Here is a 13111-nt window from a genome sequence, read left to right as displayed (position 1 = left end):
CAAAAATTCACATCTGCTGAGTTATTTTAATTTATGGCAAGGGGATATCTGAACTAGTAGTTGGCAGTTCATTAATATTTCCTTAAGGAACTTTCCAGACTTTCATATTCCTTTGTTGTAAAAACTCAGGCAAGGAGGGTGGGAACTTTTCCCTGCTGTTGTTCTTTGACATACCACACACTTTGTGCCTCTGCATATACAATCGGGAGCATCCTGTCACAGGGTCTTCAGCCATGATGTTTCAATCAACATCTTAAATTGGCTGCTGGCATGTACATAAAGAAGTTATGCAACAGTGGCAAAATTAACAGCATATATTCATCACCCAAGCTTAACCAAATTCAAGCAAGAATGATTCCTATATATATATAATATGTTATGCAGCATGGCAAATATAAACAATTTCAGTATGGCTTCTAAGGGGCGGGGAGCTAAATGCTTATAAACACCACAAATTGATAAAGGCACAAGAGGGGGGGAGTTAGAAGCCAAATAGCTTTTTATTATTGGTTTTCTTTTATTATGCCTAAACAGTAATAAGTAACGATACAATGGAGATCTTTGTATTAAGTATGAAGCTTAAGATAGAAATCCTTATTATACAACAAATGATGTATTTTGTGGTTGTTTATCAATGCTACATCCAGCTTTAGATGTAAAATTTAAGCAACTTTTATGCTTATCAACATTAACATTTTAGAAATCATAGTTAATATTGACATAAGCAGTCTTTTCTTCTTTACCTTTAAAGGTTTAAGTTATCTAAACATCAGAGTGTTAATAATCTCAGTGAACACTGTATAGATACTAGATACTACTGTATAGATACTAACACTGTATAGATACATAATGTTCAACTTATGTTTTATAATACTACAATAAAAAAGAAAGAAAAAGAATTTATGTGATGGCTTTAAGGTGCACAGAAGAGCCATGGATAAGATTTGCAACTGATCTTGTTTACATTTACTCATTTTTTTTTTTAAAGTAAATAATATCTTTAAAAAACATACCAGACATCAAATATAAATTTCTGTTCAAGAGGAAAAGCTGTTATGTTCCAACAACATAGAACCACTGTATATAACGGCCTTCAGAATTCTTTTTATTGAATTTGGCCTTTCTGTAGAAAGATGTGTGTAAGCCATATAAGAATATACTACAAGCATTTCTTGCACCATTCTGCCCTCAGCTATAAAAAGCAATCCCATTCTTTCTTTCTGTTGGTTTTGTAAGCAGAGGCTTATTTCTACTGGCCTAGTAAACAATCATAGTAAAAGAAAACAAACAAACATATTTTTAATATAACCAGCTGTAAGACACCTAGATTCATTTGAAATGGTGGCATACAATTGTAAAAACTGATCAGTCAATCAATCCTGAGTTTAATGCTAACATGGAATATGGTCAGCCATATTTCACTTGTAAGTTTTAGAAGTAGACCCAATGTGTAGAACATCCAGACAGGATCAGAAAGGAACTGTAGATCTTTAAGTGAAATCTTGTTCATAACTACTTCAGTAGAGTTTATTTCCACGTAAATGTATTAGGGCTGCAAGCTTCGATGGTTAATCTTTATAGGGTGCTTTATCCAACCAAACATATAGGATTGGAATGCAATCCTGAACTTCCCATTTACCTTTGTTTTGTTTTTCTTTGTTTGTTTTAAAAAAAGGTAAGTCCAAAGTAGAACAATAGTTTTAAGGAGTCTAAAATAGGGGCTTGTTGGGTTAGAGCTGATACTACTATTAGGCAGAAATGAAGCAGTCATTTGATGACTTATTCAGCTGAGCCATCCTGCCTCAGGTGATGGGTTCTCTAGAGTTGGCCTGGGTTCACTACAAGATATCCAGAACTGGACTACTCTTCAACTTGTATGTATTGCCACTTTTATAATAAGAGACACAACACAGAAACTCAAGGTGTCTTCATAACCTCATGATTATGTAAAAAAGATATGAGGCACAAATAAACACAGACTGAGGCTGTTGGCTGTTGTTGAAAGATCTCAGTAGGAAAAGTGAATTATTCAGGACCCCTGTAAATGAATCTTTAAATGGGGGAGCAGATGTTCCTAATGCCTGGCACAACTTGACAAGCATGCAGCAAACTCTACTGTACAGGCTGTTTATTTTGTGGGGGATTTGATTATGGGAGGTGTTATGAATTGATTTGAATATATAACTTCGCCTTTCCCAAAGCTTTGAAGCAATTGTTTATAGCATAAGAGAGAATCCTAGGTGGGCTTCTCCCTCTGTGTGTGCATCTCTTGTCACTGAACATTTTAAAGTTATTTCCCCTATTTGTTTTTATTTCACTTTTTTCCCTCTTTGGGCATGGAAATGTGACCCTTCCTGGTTTCCCTTCTCCATGACTTTTTTATAATATCCAGGGAATATTTAAGTGGGAAAGTAATAGGCCTTTCAGTTATACCCAGCATGATTTGTGATGTGTTTAATTGTACAACATTCCAATTGACCAAATGATTGCTCTTTGCCCCTAAAAATATATAAATAAATATTTCCTGAGGTATCTAGAAGCTCTGTCTTTGAAAATGGCACAATAATTAGTATGGGATTCTTCTCTTAGTTTCTTCGTTCCTTCCGGAAAGTCATTAGGCAGTTACCCAAACTGTGTTTGTTTCCCATTAATGATAGACCTATCAATCTCTCCTGCAAGTCAGCCAGACTTACGTCACCTGAATGCCTCAGCTAACAAGTTACTTAAGCACTAGCTCAAGAAGTTGGAAAAACTGGGGCCCTAGAGAAAAGAGGGAGGACTAGGGTCAGATGGGCAATATGGATATAGGTATTCATATTTCTATGCAGTAACCAATGGTCTGCAGTACACATGGTCTCCTGTCCTCCCCACCGGAGAAGGGAGGGAGGGAGGGAGGACGAGCCATGGAGTTGTATATTTATTATGATCAGTTGCTGAAAGATTCTGCTCTTGATGAACTGCAGTGACAATAAAGAACTGTAAAAAAAGGTTTAGAGTTCAGGGACAATCAATTATATTGTAAGATAACAAAAGTACACTTGGTAAGAGGATGTCTTTGGTTTGATTGAACTGCACATGGGTCTGAAAAAATAGCATTCTTTCAGGGAAGAAGGCAGGTAAAGCATTTTGAAACTCTATAATTAAAGTTTGATAAATAGAATGTTTACAAGTGAGATCAATTAAATATTGTTCTGGTTTTAGAAATATAGAGAGGGAAAGAGAGAGAGAGAGAGAGAGAGAGAGGGTGACATAAGCATTATGTGTGGATATCCTTATGCCACATTTGGAATTTTTTGCTTGGGTTAACATTATAGAATTAGCCATTCATCATGTTGACATTTGTGTTATTTCTGAAAGCAGTATTCTGGCGCTACTGTGAATAGTTGTATCCAAGATCATGCTGTACTGAAGAGTGAGGTCACGGAGACCATGTCAATAGCACATGTTAATTCTGCTTTGGAATGCCAGCTTAAATCTTGAATCGATACCTTTCTTACACTGTTGATCTGCACTCTTTTTATGGCTTTGCTGGATACCAATGAAGTTCTGAAATAAAATACACTGATCTGAGACAATAAATGGATGAAAGAAAATGGAAGGTGAATGCAAGTAATGCATTTATAGACATATTCATGCAATTATCTTACATCTATGGCAAATATATTTATATATTTTCATATTCCCTTCAGTAGATAATTTCAACATAATTTACACAAAAATTACCATTATGATTTCAATATTCCACAAGAAATATAGCTGATTTTTAAAACTCCAAATCACAATAGAAAAAAAGATTTTATTGTATATTCCCTAGAAATATGTGGACAAAATATTTCAGAAATTCAAGCAGGGCTTACTTTAACCAAAACTAACATGGCTTGCCCTCCCTCCCTCCCTCCCTCCCTCCCTTCCTTCCTTCCTTCCTTCCTTCCTTCCTTCCTTCCTTCCTTCCTTCCTTCCTTCCTTCCTTCTCTCTCCCATTCCTTCTTTCCTGCCTTCCTTTCTCACTAACAATCTCTAGTCTTCATAAAGATTTGGATATAGATTAGATATAGGAAGACTTCTCAAAAAGTAAATCAACCTTAGCATTTAATCCATCTTAATCATATTTATCATACCGTAAATACTCAAAGGAATTTTAGACCATCTGTCTAAATTTTCTTTCATTTTTATCCCTGCCCAAAAAAGGATAAGTTCTATTTATCAGTTGAGAAAGCTTCCTGGAAATTTTTATTCTAAGACAAATGAAAGAGTCAGAACTCAAATCCCAGTGGGTATAACCCAGTAACATCAAGCTTGATTTACTCCAATTATAAAGTAACCAACAGAATACCAACCTCACGTATTAATGGAATAAGATTAGGAAGAGAAAATTCTCATTTGTCTATAAAACAGCATCTGCATACAGTGCAATATTATCTTCTGTCCCCACCCATCCTGTGATTCCTTTGATATTTTCAGAAGGTTTAATTACATAGGCAAGAAGTTCTAAGAACAAATTCAAAAGAAAAAGAGAAAAGTTATGCACACGATATGGACCTTGATAGAAGTTTAACCAAGGAGAGGTTACACAATAAACAAACACTTGTGATATAAGGGTTGAAGAAATCATATCAAACCCAAGTATAAAACTTAGGAGAAATCCAAAATAAGTCAAAACCCATCTCAAACACTGCCAAGAAATCATATCAAAGACTTTCTCAGGATCAAATATGCACATCCACAATATCTATCTGTCTATCTATCTATCTATCTATCTATCTATCTATCTATCTATCTATCTATCTATCTATCTATCTCTATATCATCCATCCATCTATCATCTCCTCAAGAAAGAACATTAATTAAAAATCTAATAATGCCAGCAAGGGAATGTTGGCTGGCGGGGCCCAGGAAGAGAGCCTTCTCTGCCATTGCCCCCACCCTTTGGAATATTCTCCCCCCAGAGGTGTGGCAGGCCCCTACCCTCCTGGCTTTCCAAAAAGGTTTAAAGACCTGGCTCTGTCAGTGTGCATGGGGTGATATGGGCTTTACCTGTCCCTGGGGGTGGTTAGCTCCCTGATGATGCTCCCTGGAATTACTTGTCAATTTTCTATCTTCTTGGAATTTATTTATTTTTAGGATTGTTGTTATGTTGTATTTTAATGAATTTTTATCTTCTTGTAAACCGCCAAGAGTCATTTCATGAGATGGGTGGTGACAAATTTGATAAATAAACAAACAAACAAACAAAGAATTGACGGCTCTTTTCTCTACCTCCTGATCCTTTATTCTAATTGTTAAGAAAGATCTACCAGCCAGACAGTTACTTATCAATCACCTTCTTTATGCAGATGTGTATCATAACATAAAACTGATGCTACTTTCCCCATTCTGTTGAAGTATGATGCATGCTCTGCCTCTACCAAATATCCCTCCATTTCTGGGCCTACTAAATGACTTTGCCTCCCCCAGTGAATGGGAAGAAGATATGTCATATACTATGCTAAGCTATAAAGTGCTTTGGATGTCTTTGGCTTAAGAAGATTTGTGATTCTAGCTGCTGTGGTCGGTTTATGGGTTACAGCAGGGGATCTCAAGCTTTCTGGTGCTGCTCTCCCTAAAATAATAAATGAATTTGTATGATATTTCTCCCCCCCCCCCATGAATAAAATTGTCAGACTGTGTTCTGATAGGGCTCTTGCTTTGCCTGAACTCATTTTCCAGGCCAGAAAATGGAACTTTATGCTTCCAGGAACAGCTCCTGCAAGAGCCCCAATGTGCCCTGGCCAGGAATGAAATGCTATTGCCTAGGTTCATATTTTACCTCTTTCAAGGGTGTCCCTTCTCATGCTTTTTCTTGGGGGACATCATGATGTAAGCCCTTCAAGGTAGACCAGGTCAGGAAACAGCACTACATGAACTACTGGAACTCTCCTTTATTATTATAGGGTATAATAACAGAAACGTGAAAGCCTGGCAGAGATTCTCTCTCTCTCTCCCCTCTTACACTAAAGAGAATCAAGGTGGGGTGATCTTGAGTTGTTTCCTCACCTCTTCCTGTCTATCCAGGCTGATGTTTACATACTAGTTCATTTTCTTTTTCAAGGCCATCTCTGTAATCTTCTACCCATGCCAAGTCCTGATGCTGTGCTGGCCTCCCATCAAAACACATTGTCCTCCTGCAGGTAAAGTGAGGGAATATTGCCCACTTCTATCAATATGTCTATGTGTGGGGAGAGGATGGGTGGGAGACAAATGTCCCAACAGGAGCCTTTTCACTACTTACTGTTTTGCTATCTTACCAAACTTGTTTGGACAACTACTGAGTAAACCTGAAGCTGCAACTGAATCTGTGATCATACTTAGGTGAATTTTAATCACTCTCCCAGTTTTGGTCATATCTTTAGAAGCACTTCTGAGAACATGACCTGTCTGGCATCTCATTCTTCTGATAAAGAAATGAAGATTATAGTAATCATTTAAATATTATTATTTTTTCATACAAAGTTATCTGGAAAGGAGAAAAAATAGCTGATGATTCCTTTTTCTCTCTCTCTTTTGTCTCCTCATTTAAAAATTATAACAGTTCTACAAATCAGACCAAAAAAAAAAAAAAAATCTGGAAACATCTACAACCCTTTTTGTTTCAGTGCAGCTCTTAAAATTGGAATACCATGCAGTACCTCCTTGTCGATACAAAGCAAACTCTCCAGGATTTAAAAGTTTGGAATTGTGAAAAATTACAACCTGTGCAGATTTGTTTTCACTCTTTACACGTCATAATCTGTCCAATCATTTTCTAGGAAATGTGTTTTTCCATACAGAATCCTCTGCCCCTTATAACCTCTTTCTCATGAAACATTTAGGGTGGGCATGTTCACGATGATAAAAAATTCCTGATGCAGACTTACATATAACATTGGATGCCTGTATTGGAGCTATGAGTATGTAGTAGTATATTTAACACAGCAGCTATGTTTAACACAGCCTAATTCTTTAACACAGTCTAAAAGCAATGCAATTATGTTTGCCCATGGCAAAGACGATAAATTCACCTCTTGCTTTTGAAAATAGCTAAAATGCCCTCCTTTTTCACGGCAAGCAAATGGGACTATAAAAATGTAGGATAGCATTTTTATTCAGCACTAAAAATGAAAGGAGCATCAATTTAGCTTCTTCCCCCAATACAACCAGGTCGGTTTGTAGAACACATTCCTCCTCCTTACTACAATTCCCTTCATGTATCTAAAAATCTGCTTCAGAGGATATCTGGTGGGGCTCAAGGATTGTGGAGGACAGAGTGGAAGGAGGAAAGCAAAACCAGTTACAGTAAAGCAACATTTTTAAAAAACAAAAAAGGGTCTCTGCTTCACTAAGACGATCGACAAGATCATCATAAAATTCCCCCAACCCAAATGTACATTCCATTGTTTCCAAAAGCAGATTGGAGCTAGGGAAGGTCATGATCCCTAAAAATTCTCTGACCCTTTCCCTCCCACTCTTGAAACTTGAAAGGGGGCTCATATGCTGTTAAAGCAGTTTCTAACTCACTGCAGGGTGTAACCACTATAGCAAGTACCCTCTCCATACATTCACTTGGGCTTTCTTGAGGGTCTGGCAGCTTCTCTGCTTGCTGGAGCTAGAATTAGCAGCATTGGCACCAGCCTGGAACAGGTCATAAACAATCCTTTTCTCCTGTCATGTTCATGCTCCCCACCCCCATGTAATGGAAGAGAAGCCCACCTCTCTCCTATAAATTGGTGTTGGTCAATTGAGTAGGAAGGAAAAGACCACAGTGCAGCCAGTGGCAATGGCAGTAAAGCCAGGAGAGGAACAGCAGAAACAAGGAGATGATGTTGGTCATGGGTCTCCAAGGTATCCTGCAAATTAGCCATTTCAAGTTCCTTCCTTTCCCAAGCATCAGCTCTTTTCTTCCCTCTAAATTAACATCACAATGTGAGGAAGTTTTGCCTTGGTCTGCAAATGACTTAGACTTCAAGCATGCCTTGAAATTTATGCAGACTCAGCAGATACATCACCTCATTGACCATGAAGAAATCATAGCCCCCTCCCCAGATGCACACAACATGAATAACAACACCATGCCTCATATACAGATGCTGCCTTACAACTATTTAATAAGCATGAATTGATTTAGTCTCACCAGGCTCCGACAATTTAATTTTGCCAGTAGCAAAATGAAAAATCAGGAAACAAGGGAGGCTTTGCAATCAAGGTTTGAGGATTTCAGACCAAGAGTTTGACCACTTATCATGCATGTCCACAAGGTTTGCAACCTCTGGGGAGCTCCTGGCTTGAATCTGAATACTGGAGGTGAGTAATTCACCTGAGGTATGAAAATCAGCTCGTCCAAGTGCCGCTCACTTTCAGCATAATTGGAGGACTCGTGGAAACTGTCAGAGAATAAAGGTTCTAAAAATCCAGTTCATTCCTGTGACCTTTGCTAGTCTTTATGCTATTATTCCAGTCCTGGAATTACTTGCAGATCCGGCTTTCCCAACCTCATGCCATTCAGAAACTTTAGATTATTTCTTTTCTTTCCTGTTGTATCAATGGATAGATTGAAATAGATAGTTTTGTTTTAATCCCATTCTCTGGAACTGAGAAAAAACTTGCATATGATTCCATCACCAGGAATGGGTGGTCAGCTGGCCCTCCCTAAGGCAGATCAACTTAAAATTGCAATGATTCCATCAGTGAAAGTTAAAGTTACAGATCTTGCAGGAGGATGGGGCTGGGCTTATTTTGGGGTTCATGGGGAGCTAAGGCCTTCCCTTCAGTCTTCAAAGAAAAGAATCCAGAATCATTGTAGCTTTTCACCCAAATAATCCTTTCCCATTTATAATTTCAGAACTGAACATGATTCATCATACTGCACATTTAAACACCGTAGGAGGGGAACTGTGGTAGTTGATGGTTTCAGGGGGTAAGAGTTAAGTGTTGTTCTAGGTCAGTCATGAAGATGTTGGCATATTGTAAAGCATGTGCCCATTAATGTGCCACTGATTTACAGGTATATGATGTTGCTAAAGGTGAAACAGTTATGAGTGAGTGCAAAGTCACACAGTCTGGCATCAAGGGATGCTGTTTTGGCATCAATGGTGATGCTCCTAAAAGCTTGAAATCCATGTTTGTGGAGAATGATGGTGCATAGTATTTCAACATCCATGATAGCTAAAATGGGGTTATCAGGAGGTTTGCCAATGGATTTCAGTCTGTGGTGTTTCCTAAATAGCTGGGAATGCTGGTAGCATAAAGTCTGAGTACAGAGTCCAAGAAACCTGGTATTTCAGCAAGAAAAAAAAAAATCTCCCTTTAGTTCTATTTCACAACATCAATATTTTCCTTTCCTTTCTTTCTGGGCAATGTGTAAATAATCATCCCTAGATGGAGCTGATTCTTTCTGAATTGGCTTTGCTTTGTTTGAACAAGGCAAGGCTCACATTTTAGGATCCACGTAAGATGCAAAATATTCTCATCATGGCACCATGTGATTCTTTTCATCCTGCAGAAAATATTTAGATAGCACAGAAAGTTGTGTGGGAGCAAAAGGGTGTGACTTATGGTTAGATCAGTTTGACTGACAGAGACTGTTTTAAAAATAATTAATATACAACTCCCTTCCCGATCTTTATACCCTGCTTGTCAATGGAAGGGGAAAACAAGGCAAGATTCAGGCCGTTCTTTGCCAGCACATAATCAGTTTTGTTATCAGCTAGAAAAGCCTATTAAACTAGAGGATTAATACTGAAAGCTTCCTAATTAAATGCTTTCCTCTTACTTGCTTTTCAGATAGCGGAGTGGAAGATGCTAATACCGATACTGCATTAATAATTGTGCCTCTTATATCATGACTTGTAATCAGCTTTCAGTAACATATATGCACAACCAAAGTCATCTACATGTTGAATTCTAATTGGAAATGTCATTGGATGATAGGTAATTCATATGCTGTCTCTTTTGCTGTCACACAGTTAACATTGTCTGAATGATCAATTGAGAGCCAGAGTGGTGTAGTGGTTAAGGTGCTGGACTGGCATTGAGAGATGCAGGATCAAGTCCAGCTTCAGCCATGGAAGCGCATGGTGACCTGGGACCAGTAACTCTCTCTCAGTCAAACCTACTTGGGAGGGCTTTGTCGGGGTGGGGGGGGGGAAATGGGTGGATGGAATGTTATGTATCTGACTTAAGGACAAAAGGCAGGCTATATCTCTGAGTAACAAACAACTGAGTCTCTGTTAAATATAGATGACTTTAAACCTAAGCTTTTCACTTTTGGGGCATTTAGATTAAACTCCCCATTATTATGCTATGCAGATTAGAGTGTGCATAATCCAGATAAGAATGCAAGCCAACTAGCTGATCTTGGCAAGTCTTAAAAACTTAAACTGGGATAGACTTAGCTGGTTAGAACTTGGATGGGAGACCACCAGGAAATTACAGGGCTGCACGCTTGAATAATAAAACACCCCCCCCCAAAAAAAAACCTTCCATGCTGTTGATCAAGAAAAGTGTATGGAGTAGAAGTTGAGCTCAACATCTTTATCTTGATCTACCTAGAATAGGAATGTCCACCTATTTTTGTGCAAAAGCTACATTTGACCTGAGAGTAAGATGTTGAAGTCTGCACTCCAAGTTGTATGTGGGACTAAAATAAGAAGTGGCTAGAAGCAGGACCAAAGTTCTTATTTATACTTCCCTCCTTCTTTACAATAAAAAGTAAACTTGAAAAAAACATTAGGAGGGATGTAGAGATTGCTCCCAAGATTTTTGAGGAAAATGTGTAGCCCTGAAGCATTTCTAAAGGAGACAAACATTTAATGTCTTTAGCGTATCATAAAAATCTTGCATATTGTAAGGGTTCTTTGTTTTCCAAGGACTGCACACACCACAACGTAGAAGATAACTGTACAAAATTCTTTATTGTAGCACACACCTTTCCTGTTGCCCAGGGTTAAATCCACCTTCCTAGGCTTTGCAAGTTGATGTAGCCATGTAAATAAGTCTTTGATGGTTAGTCCTTATACCAAATAAAACTCTTAAAGTTTGTAAAGTGGCATACAAGCTTGGCCTCCCTCTAAAAGGTCTTGCACTAATAGAAGAGAATATGGATACATAGCTCAGGGTTGAACCGGAGAGTCCTTGGGGTTCTCTGAGCTTGGTTGTTTTCTTGCTGATGTTTCATTACCTGATGTTTTGCCATTTGTCAAGGCGCTGGCCACGTGCAAGACAAGTGATTCTTTTTGTTCTTTTCGATCCAGAGACAATGAACATACCAGTAGGTAAGGAGATTTTAAGCTTTATTATTAACTCTAGCAAACAGATTTAAACAGGAACACAAGAGCATAGTATAAGAACATAACACACCAAGCAAGATGATAAAACTCTTCCGCTACTGTCAGGAACTACCACATGGCAACAGCGGAGAGACCTCGAGATGGTTGAGATAACACAGGCCTAGTCCCAAGGCCTGTGTCCACACTCCAGATTCCAGGGACAATCCCAGGGCTTTTTGTTAAAGTCTGGCACTGCAATCCCATGACTCTGTCTTGGAGTCCGGACTCTGAAAGTGACCTTGACCAGATGTTACACCTGCTCTTCAAAAGATTCCAGAGCCTGAGAACTATATAGATAAGCTAGTGCTTAACCTAAACAATCCTGAGGGTTTTCCTCCCCCATCCCTTCTAAGTAAAAGTGAAAAACAAGCCAGCTAAACATTATCATGATTCAAAGTGCGTTTCTTAACGTGTGCAGGAGAAATCAAACGATGTCACCTAAACTCCTCGAAATAACAGTGGTCTTCCACATTGCCACTACACTCCACCCCTTGACATATTTTGATTTCCCTTCGCACTTATTGCTTTTCATGAATGTCAAGTCTTTAAGTAATACATTGTATGTTTGCATACAATCGTTTAACTTTAATATATAGAATACATATGAATATTAACAAAATAAAAATGGCTATTACAAAAATAATAACTGGGTGCCATGCTAAATTTAAAATGTTGGTCATAGTTGGGCTCCGTCCTGAAAAAAATATCCCACCAATGATGAGTGATTAAACCCTCAATCTCTTGAGTAACTCTAATTCAGCATATGTATGCCTAATTTTTAATATTATTCCTTTATTATATTTAGATAGGGCTTGCAATTGAGATTGAATTTGATTACTTTTCCATATTTGAGCTGATATTAAATCCCATGGGAAGTGTAAAGTTCCATTCTTTAGCTTCCCAACCTAAAGTTTTTATTTCATATTCAATTGCTGTATAATATCCAGTGGTAGTACAAATCTGGGATACGTTACATCAATGTTCTCTAACAGGTGGGTGAGATAAACTTCCATCTTCCCAAAAAACTGGGTCTATTGATACTACAGGGGGACGTGGTGGCGCAGCGGCTTAATGACGCTGAAAGTTGCCGGCCAGAAATGGTCGACGCTTCAGCAGTTCGAGTCCAGCCTTCGCGTTAACAGGGTGAGCTCCTGTTTCCTCCCCAGTTCCTGTCAACCCAACAGTTCGAAAACTCACGTGAGTAGATAAATGGGTACTCTCACTCCAGTGGGAGGAAAAATGCTGGCAGCGCCTTGCAAAAAAGGAGTCGGGAGCAGTTGCCGGTGTGAGAAGGCAGAGAGAAGTGAGGGCCTCAAACGAACCATGTTTGCTAGGGGAGAGCGCTGTGCACCATGGGGCAGCCTTGGGGGGGGGACGGCAGGAGGGAGGATGGGCAGAAGGCACACTCGCACCAGAGTGGAGAGGGACGGCAGGAGGGAGGAAATACTGTGGGCAGGAGGCACGTTCGCACCAGAGTGAAGAGAAACGGCAGGGGGCGGCTGTTGGGTCAAGTGGGTATTGGAATGTGTATTGCGCTGATTGGATTCGGAAAGTGGAATGTCTGCGGTTTTGCGGTTAATTAGCGGCGCTCCGGGGCGGTAAAAAAAAGAAAGGTGAGATTGTGAGCCAAGCCCTTGTAGGAGGGGGAGGACAGATAGGGGGTATAAAAACCTGTCAGACCCTGTTTCGGGGTTCCTCCATTGCTGCGGGAGGGACCCACCTTTGCAAACGTGCCCAATAAAAACTTCTGTCTACTGGACAACCGAACCCGT

At 39.1% G+C, this 13111-nt stretch overlaps 1 long non-coding RNA gene across 27 annotated transcripts in view; it reads left to right on the top strand.

Annotated features, from left to right (window-relative positions):
• LOC112540350 (uncharacterized) overlaps positions 1-13111 on the top strand; it is a 137425-nt gene that overhangs the window by 47106 nt on the left and 77208 nt on the right. For 5 of the 27 annotated variants that reach the window (XR_015797205.1, XR_015797216.1, XR_015797215.1 and 2 more), the window contains 3 exons: positions 6089-6167; positions 9796-9942; positions 11215-11285. The exons of 15 other annotated variants lie outside the window; for them this stretch is intronic. This is a non-coding gene — a long non-coding RNA (uncharacterized LOC112540350). The remainder of the gene's footprint in view (positions 1-6088; positions 6168-9795; positions 9943-11214; positions 11286-13111) is intronic. 7 more of the 27 variants (XR_015797207.1, XR_015797221.1, XR_015797213.1 and 4 more) reach the window with 2 other exon arrangements.

This window comes from Python bivittatus, unplaced genomic scaffold (genome assembly GCF_059951505.1).
Source record: "Python bivittatus isolate LINGU-HERP-01145 unplaced genomic scaffold, Pbiv_v1 ctg000480_np1212, whole genome shotgun sequence".
Lineage (NCBI taxonomy): Eukaryota > Metazoa > Chordata > Lepidosauria > Squamata > Pythonidae > Python > Python bivittatus.
Note: the sequence above shows the minus strand (reverse complement) of the source record. Positions and strands in the feature narration are given on the sequence as shown.